Raw genomic sequence first — 8,948 nt, forward strand, 5'->3', positions numbered from 1 at the left:
GCGGCGGCGGGGGCGGGGGCGCGCCGGGACCCGGCGGGGCGGCTGCGGGCGCCGCGGAGGAGGCGGAGGCGCCGGGCGCGGATGCCGCCTGCTAGGCCACGGGCCTGCGCACCCCGGGGCGAATGGGACGCCCGTTTCGGTGGATCCGCCGCTGCAAACCTGAAGTTCCTCGGCTCCGAGCGAAGCGCAACAAATAAAAGGTAATGTGTCTTTGTTTCGCAGCCGCGACTGCTGGGAGGCGGCTGATTATGCCGCACTTGTGTGTCCATTTTTAAATGCTGGGCCGGTGAAGGGGACATGACACTTCTTTACTGGAAGCGTAGAGTATTTAATGTCGTGGATGTGACATTTTTTCAGTGCAAACCCCACGTGCGGCACCTACTACACTCCCTTCTGCTCCCCGCCCCCTCCCCCCATACACTTTCTCTGGCATCTCAACCTCACACTGTCTGAATTTACCCAGGGAGAAAGGAAAGGACATTGCAGAAAGCCGCCCTGGGTGGGATTTGTTGTTGTTGTTGTTGTTTTTTAAGAAAAAGCATTTTTATGGAAGTGACAGGGGAGTCCTGTCGTTTGGGTGCCCGAGGGTGGCAGGAAGCAGGCAGATGATCCTGCTAAAATACACTGCTCTTTTACACTCCAAATGGCTGCAGCAAGTTTGATGCATAGAGAAAGGGGGAGGAGGAGAACAGGAGGAAACCTTTAGTACGTGGTCATTTAAAAATGACCAAACGCGTTGCTTCTGTGTTGCAGACAGATGCCCACACGTTTGTGCCTATTGCCTTTAGAGAAGATTAACCAGTCCTGCACTCTGAAAGCCGTGTGGGCCGCCCCTGTGTAATCAGGAGCCCGGTGCCTTTCTCCAATACCTTGTGAGCAGAGTAACCGCTCAGTAGATTCAAGCAAATTCTGCAACATTTCCGAGGGGTGGCCGCTCTAATAATAGCGCTGGCGGTGGTTTCCTAATAGACATGCTCATTCTGAATGATGCAGCCATGCCCGGCTGCCGGCAGCTCAGCTTGCTGAGCCGGGGGATCCAGTGCCGGCGAAGGACTCCCTGACCCCACCATGAATGGATGAGGCTCTCTCTCTCCCCTATGAATGGAACATCCCTATAGAGGCTGCCGCTCTTCTCTTCTGGCGTCTTGCAGTTTGAATCCGCACCGCCTCGCATGAAAGGGATTCTCAGAACACCTAAGGCAGGCACATTTCTAAATCTGAGCTCTTCAGTGCTGACGGCCTCTTCAGTATGGGAGTAGCTTCCAGTGTATTTTTAGACCCCTGGTCAGGTTGACTTGATCTGCGTTTACCTGATTGGGTTTTGAGCAGCTGCTTAGACACCCCTTCCGGCTCAGCATCCCCTAAGTCTTGTCCTTTTCCAAAAGCGTGACTGCCAGGTGTGGGAAAGCACCAGCCAGAGAGCCAGGAGCCAACTTCTGACTTCATCCAGGGAAGCCACTGCCAGCCCTGGGGAAATACCTCAGGAATTGGATGCAAAAATCTCTACCTTACACTTACTGGAAGTTAGCTGTGTGTGCCATCTTGAAAATATGCGACAAAAGTGTGGGGGTTAAGGAGACAAGGGAGGACACATTTCACGGTTTTGTTTCTGGGCTTTTCATTGTTTCATGTTCATTCAGAGCATCTGACCCCATTTCTTTGGAGTCTGACTTGGACAAGGCCAGAAGGACAAACCCTCAGATCAGCAGAAACCTGATTTTGATTCTCAAAGTGTCCCTTAGCTCCTGCAACCCAGAGTACCAGAGGCTGAGCCACTTCTGTTGGCTGAGAGAATCATGCTGCTGGAAATGAAATCTGGATTTCTTTCAGGCACAACAGGAATGAGGGTCATACAGCAAATAGATCGGAATCCATTTGGTCCTGAGTGGTTAAGTAGCCACAACCTGAGTGGTTAATGTAATTGGAAGCAATATTTGGACGTGCTTTGGAATCAATACTATATTGTCCTGCCAGTGAATAGAATGTTGCCTCCTGATAACTTGGAATGAAGTTTTGCCTGATGCGCAAAGTTGCATGGGTAGAAGTAACCTTTTAGAAAGAAAAAAAAAAAAAGAAAGATTAAAGTCTTCTTGTATTAAAGGGAGGCACTGTTAAGAGAAATGAGCATCAGAGAATCCCTCCACCCTCTTTTGTTCTGACCAAGTGTGATCTGCCGCTGGCAGAGCTATATTCTCTTTGGCACTTGTCTTGAACTACTTTTATTAATAAGACTTGTTATTTATGGCATAGGGCCTCTTGGTGATTTGTAGACGCTGTTGCCAAGTCCCCGGATAGCCTGGCAGGTGGCTAGTGCCATTAGCATTATCTTGTCGTTGGGGAAACTGAGACCCCTTGAGGTTCGGTTAGTCACCGATTTCATAATCCATGAGAAGTGCACCCCAGATGTGTACAGTGCTCAGTTTTATTGGAACAACAAAGTCACGGGCTGAGGTCAGAGAACAAGCCAAGAACAATGAGTCCTTGCTTGGGTTCTGGAACTTGGGAGAAGGCTCTGTAGTGGATATGCCAGCGTTCGTGCAGGAAGCGGCTCTAGAATCAACTTTGATGAGTCGAGGGAAAAGTGTGATGGGTTTGTGATGGGAAAGGCAGTGAAGAGATGAAGATGCGGGAAATCTTGTATGAGGGACCTGCTGGGCACCTGGGTGCTTCCGTAAGTGTGGGGAGGAGTGAGACCCCCTCCGCAGGAGATCACTACTGACTTTACTGCATACGTGTACCACTTGTGTTCACGTTATTGGTGCGTGTGTGCGTGCGTGTGTAAGATACTTACATTTCTACTCCCGGGCCATACACTTGTCTGTTAGAAAGGTTGCGTGTAGCCTGATACTCAAAGAACAAATGATTCCAAATCTAAAGCATTGTTCTTAGATAATTTTGCATATAAATACTTTTTTTAAAAGGAAGGAACAGTGCAGTTTCTGGAGAATTTCTAGTTTAATATGTCAAAATGAGAAGTAGACCATGATCACGGTTAAAGAGCTCTTGAAGTTATGTCATCCACTCACCACACAGTAGCAGAATGGATAAGTCCAGATCCAGTGATGACTTCTGTTCACATCTTTTATTTTCTAGTGCCACCCGATGTGTCAATAAAATGTGTGGCAGTTCTCTGTTTAGGTTTACTCATAGTGAAAATCCCAGCACCTCCATTAGAGATGATTTCTGGGACCTCAAAGGAGCATAAGCCTTGGGATAAAGATCTTCCAATGGTTCTTCTGATCTAAATTACCCAAAACTGTAGTCCCCTTGAGCAAAGGTGCCTCAGGCTCACATCCCCTCATGACCTCCCCAGGACATGGTGGGGGTCTGTGTACTCCACCTTCCCGCTTCTAATTCTTTGCTGTCCATCTCTCTCTGAAATGTGATGAAAGCAACAAAAGGCAATATTGGAGTTGAAGTGAGAAAAGGAGTAACAGGGACCATTCCATCAGTTGCATAGGATACACAGATACTTGAACTTGTCCTACAGTAAGCAAAAGCAGGACCATAAAGAATCTGGGGCAAAGTGGGCACTGTTGAGGAATGGTGGGATCTGAGTATTTTACCTTGTGTTCATTTGAGCCCTAATCAGACTCTAGTATGTCTGTAGTATTTCCCTTTGTTGTTTTTCCCAAGACGTCTCATCTGAAAAGCTGGAACAGTAGTTCTTGGAGCTCTGGGCTTCAGGCTCCCCACTGCACACACAGGCCTGCTGGTTTCACTACCGCATCCTGCAAGAAGTTTTCTGAATCAGCATAAATCCAGCTTGTCAAAAATTCTCTCCACAGCAGTTTCCTCTGGTTCCCCAAACCCATCAGCTCCCACCCTTTTCCTGTGTCCCAAGAGATCAGCATGTCTTTCTCTTATAAGGAATAATTTAGACACACCCTTACATTTATGGCAGTCAGTTCCACCCCTAGAAGCATCATCCTAAAAGTATCGATCGTTATGCCTCTCTTCCTCTCACAGAAGATGATCAGAGGTGTTGCTCCTATTTAGTGAATCACATTAATGCTTATTTGGGGTGCTACTGAGTTTGTGCATGAGTGTGTGTATGTGTGTTCAGTTCTTTTTTTTTAGAGATTTTATTTATTTATTTGACAGAGAGAGAGCACAAGTAGGGGGAGCAGCAGAGGGAGAGGGAGAAGCAGGCTCCCCGCTGAGCAGGGAGCCCGATGTGGGGCTCGATCCCAGGGCCCTGGGATCATGACCTGAGCCAAAGGCAGCCACTTAACCAACTGAGCCACCCAGGCGCCCCGTGTGTGTTCAGTTCTTAACTGTATCAGTGGAAGTTAGGTATTTTCCCCCAAAGAGAAATGCTTTTCCCTTTGAAGATGGAAATTACTGCCAAGAATAAAGACTATGATTATTGGAAGGAATATGAAGGATATAAGGGATCTGGTTCAGCTCCGTGGCCTTATTACTACCAAATAAGAATCAAGGAAAATAACCAAATAAAAATCAAGGCTGGTAGCCTTGGTCTGAACTGAATGAGTACACACGGGCATAGCTAACTCTCATTCAGACATAGAGAATCTAGGATCTAGCTTGTTACGCTAGATCTCTATCATCTGTGGTGGTTTCTGGTTTTTTCTTTTAAACTTGGAACCCTGGCCATTCCATGATGCAATACAAGAAGAAACTAGTTGTCCATGGTGGAGAATATCTGTACATACACACTCTCCCCCCTAAACTCTGACTACATCCACTTGGGTCTTCTGGTCTCCCTCTTACTAGAAATTCCTTGCCAGCCCATGGTTACTACATACTTCGTGTTCACTTAATGTTCACTGCATTGAAGTCCCTGATCGTGATGGGCACACAGTATCCTACCGGAATAAGTAAGTCACCGAGTGACTTTATCATACCATGCTCCCGCATGGATATAGTTAGGCATCTTTAGAACACCCCATGGCCTAAAGTGAGATGTACCCTGTGAAGTCATCCGGTGTCTACCTTGTCTTAGTCTATACTGTGGTGTGGCCTTGCTGACCTTAGGGCCAGAAGTCTCGGTATGGATGAAAAACTCTAAACCTTCTAATAATAATTTTCACTTCAAATTAGCCAAAAGCTATCCCTCCCAAACTTAAGGCGATAGCTCCGCAGTTTCCATCAAGACTAGCCTGTTCTTCTCGTGATTCAGTCTTCTTTGCAGGGCTTTTGCCTTTCTTTGTCCTTGCTGTAGGAAGAATGCATGAAAAAAAAGGCGTGTAATGGGGAATTAGATTGATAATGCATGACAGCGAATGGAAATGATGATCAGAGAGTTGCCAGGCTGTGCCATTCATAACCATAAAATGCACAATTATGCTCTCACCACACGCCTGTGAACAAGTGTATAGATGTGATAAACCCAAACTAGGAAACCGAATAGTGTGGAGCCATCTGGAGCTGGGTGGTGTACCTACACACTGAGCTGGGGAATGCAGTGCTGGCTTACCCATTCCTCTGCTCCCACTGGCTACCCCCAATAAATATCAGATACTCATTTCACTGTCTCAGAGAGAGCGAGCGAGAGAGAGCAGAAGAGAGGAGAGGGTGAGGACAAGAACCAGATTGGAGCTGAACACAATGGAGAGCAGTGTTCTGCCTTCTCAATCCCCTTTTATTGGGATGGTCGAGTGTTTTGTAACCGAGTAACTGCAGATTGACCAGTGGCGCAGATGTAGCCTGCAGGTCTTGGCTGGAGGGCAGAGGCCTCGAACCCAGTAGGGTAGTGGGGGGCTGACATCACGCTGAATGTTCCGTGCAGGCTGTGAACCACGCACAGAAGGGATTTGGGGATTATCAGTCAAGTCAAAGATTTCAGATGGATGGAGTTCTAGGAATGAGAAGGGGCATGTAGGTCATTTTAACAGAGGAAGAGAGGCTTACAGATGCTCAGGGACCTCGCCAAGGCCTCAGTCACAGCACCAAGCCTGGAGTCCCCATCTCCTGGCAAGGACTTAGATGGGGCGTGCAAGTACTGTGGACAGAGAGTGGAACCGTAGCATCATCTCGTGTGGCTCGGATTCCCGGTTCTGCCTCCTGCTAGCTCCGAGGCCTCGGGCGAATGACTGCATCACTGAATCTCTCGGAGCTTCAGTTTTTTTCATTGACAAGAAAAGTTACATTCAGAAGGGCCAGTGAGACACCATCCGTGAAACACCTAGCACAAAAATATGAGAGACTCTTAGAACAAGTGATGTTGTCTTTGCGTCCTCCCCTCCACCTTCCAGTGTGACTTGATTATGCCACCGGAAGGCTCAGCACGGCTAACTGCAGGGACACACAGTGGGGTGTGAGAGGCCACTGGCCATGGAGACACGACTCAAGGAAGTGGTGCCTCCTCACCTCCAATCCTGAGATGCATTTTATAAAGAGAAAGTAGCATAAGGGAAACAACTGTTCGCTCTGATACTCTGTGTCATGTGGTCTCCCAGAAAGACTTCTGCAGGTAAAGGCATCCCCCAGCAGTCCTCTTGTATTGATGGAAAAGACTTGTGGGCATCCTTCCGCATGCGTCCGCATCCCTGAGACTCCAGTGAGTCCTGGAACGCTAATAAGGGGAGGATTGGTTGGGGGAGGGGAAGGAAGAGAAGAAGAGATGATTTTGCTTTTACACTGAAAAGCAGAGAGAGCATTTGAGTTCTTCAGTTTTAAAAAATGATAAGGGAGGGCTTTTCTCTTGGAAAAGAATGCTAGAATCAAAACAAGCATTACGAAGGTTATGCCAATCCATGGTAATGCCATCTTCTTCACAACAGAGGCAAAAATCAATCGCTGGGTAACGTTCTTTGATTACTTCCCATTCGCTGCCATTATTAGGAAGATTTTCAGCTTCTATTCACTTATTTATGTTAAACTCAGGTAATTACTGCAGAGAGTTAGTAGCAGAAACAAGCCTAGAAGCTGAGTGTCCTAGATGCTTGTGGGAGGTTTTTCTCATTGCACCCACCGCCTGACAACTCTGGAAATACTGAGTTTCTCTGTAGCATGAGCAATCAACATACCGATTTGCATAACAACATCGGAAATTATTTAAGCACTTAATAACCTTCTTGGTGTTAGATAAAATAAATCAGAATGAGAGATGGTCCATCTTCTGGAGACAGATTAAACAGGCACAGAATAGCCGTATGCAGGACAAGGATCTATTTTAGATGAACCCTCAGGGACAGTTTACGGCAATAGTTTGCCTGGACAGGGTGGAGTGAGCCAGTCATTTTCTGGAGAAAATATAAACTGACACTTGTTTGTGGTTCCTTCTTTCTTTCTTGTGGAAAATATGGTTTCTTTGTCCCTGCGCAGTGTGGTTTGTCTGCCCCCCTGTTGCTAAGGTTGCAACTTAGCCAATAGAGATTTTATACTCTTTAGATAGAGAGATCTAGAACTTCCAACTTGGAAAGATATCCAGATACTCAAAGAATATCCAAACCACAGGGGGGTTTTTTGTTTGTTTCTTCCTTATACAGCTAGATTCTTCTTTTCCTCTTGCCAACAGGACTGACCACACTTTTAGGGAACTGACAAAACCCAACGGAAAAATCCCATAAACTCTTGAGTTTTGTCTTGTTTTCGGTTTCACATTGGAAATGGAAAAAATGTCAGTATGTGAGCACACGTGCTTATTAGCATGGAAGACAGGTGGGAGTGAGGATGCTCGGGTTCCTGCAGTTTCCCCGTGACAGTGACAGGGAGGCGAGCATGAGAACAGTGCATAGCCTTCGCTCTTGCCCTTCTCTTCAGACCCTCACTGAGGGAGGGAGGCTGCCCGTCAGATGGGCTTTGAAATGGCCAGTTGTCCATTGGGCTATTTATCAATTTTCTCACAATGTGACCCCTCAAAGGAGCACCCCTGACAGTACTCCCGCATTAGCGAAGGCGGTGCCGTGTCTCACCTCTGACTACTCTGACCGGTGGTGGTCTGGGGACCTCTCTTCCTCCTCCTCCCAGGCTCAACAACCATTGTCCTGTGGTCAGCGAGTCACTTGTCCGCCTCGCTCTTCCTCTTGGTTGCATGACTGGGATTAAGCTCTTCAAGCCTTTACAATGAATTTCTCTAACACCTTGCTCCTATGTTTCCTTCCCAAATTCCTTTGGGGTGAGGTGCCCATTCATAGTTCAGCACCTCCCCATTCTTTCCTGGGTGGTTATAAGATCATCACAGCTTACCCCCTTGCCGCCTTCCTGCCACACACACACACACACACACACACACACGTACACACACGTATGTGCAGTGCACGCACATCCCCTCCCCAGCCTCGTTGCCCCCCTCCCGCCTTCATTTCCTATAACCCACAGGACTTAATATGGACTAGAGGGACCCAGCACGACCTGGCAGCTCCTCATTTCTTAAACTTCTTTTCTTACACTAACTCTGACACACTGTGTCAGGCTGTTTGGGTTGCCACAAAACAGCATAGGCTGGGGAACTTAATAAACGACAGACATTTACTTCTCATAGTTCTGGAGGCTGGGAAGTGTCCGGTGAGGGCCTGCGTCCTGGTTCATAGATGGCTGTCTTCACACTTGTCCTCACAAGGCAGAAGGGAGGAGGGAGCTCTCCGGGCTCTCTTTCATAAGGGCACGAATCCCATCCCGAGGGCTCCACGCCATGACCTCATCGCCTCCCAGAGGCCCCACCTCAAGAAACCACCACTTGCAGGTTAGGACTTAACACAAGACTTTCTTGGGGGGGGGAGCGGTGCTTGGGGAAGCAGCACAAACGTGTAGTCTCTTGTACACAGCCACACCCCCCTTGCCTTTCCCCAAGCACATTTGGCCTTTTCTGCATGTCAGCCTCTTGCAAACGCTCATCCTGGGGATTGAGCAGCCCCTCCCATCCCTCCTGTGCTGGGGACACCCCTGCTCATTGTTGAATTCAAACCTCCAATGCTACCTTCTCGTTTTCCTCCAAGCAGAGCGTCTCTCCCTCCTTTATTCGCCCAAAGCGTCCTCACAGC

General features: G+C 47.9%; 1 protein-coding gene across 6 annotated transcripts in view; it reads left to right on the plus strand.

Annotated features, from left to right (window-relative positions):
• Positions 1 to 8,948, plus strand: part of FRMD4A (FERM domain containing 4A) — a 310,088-nt gene that overhangs the window by 97,294 nt on the left and 203,846 nt on the right. Inside the window, exon 1 of one of the 6 annotated variants that reach the window (XM_035021601.1) lies at positions 32 to 200. The exons of the other annotated variants lie outside the window; for them this stretch is intronic. The gene's annotated coding sequence lies outside the window, so the exon portion shown is untranslated. Of the gene's footprint in view, positions 1 to 31; positions 201 to 8,948 lie in introns of those variants that run through there. 6 annotated transcript variants of the gene reach the window in all.

Source organism: Mirounga leonina, unplaced genomic scaffold (assembly GCF_011800145.1).
Source record: "Mirounga leonina isolate KUSES-001 unplaced genomic scaffold, KU_Mleo_1.0 Mir_175, whole genome shotgun sequence".
In the NCBI taxonomy this organism is placed as follows: Eukaryota; Metazoa; Chordata; class Mammalia; order Carnivora; family Phocidae; genus Mirounga; species Mirounga leonina.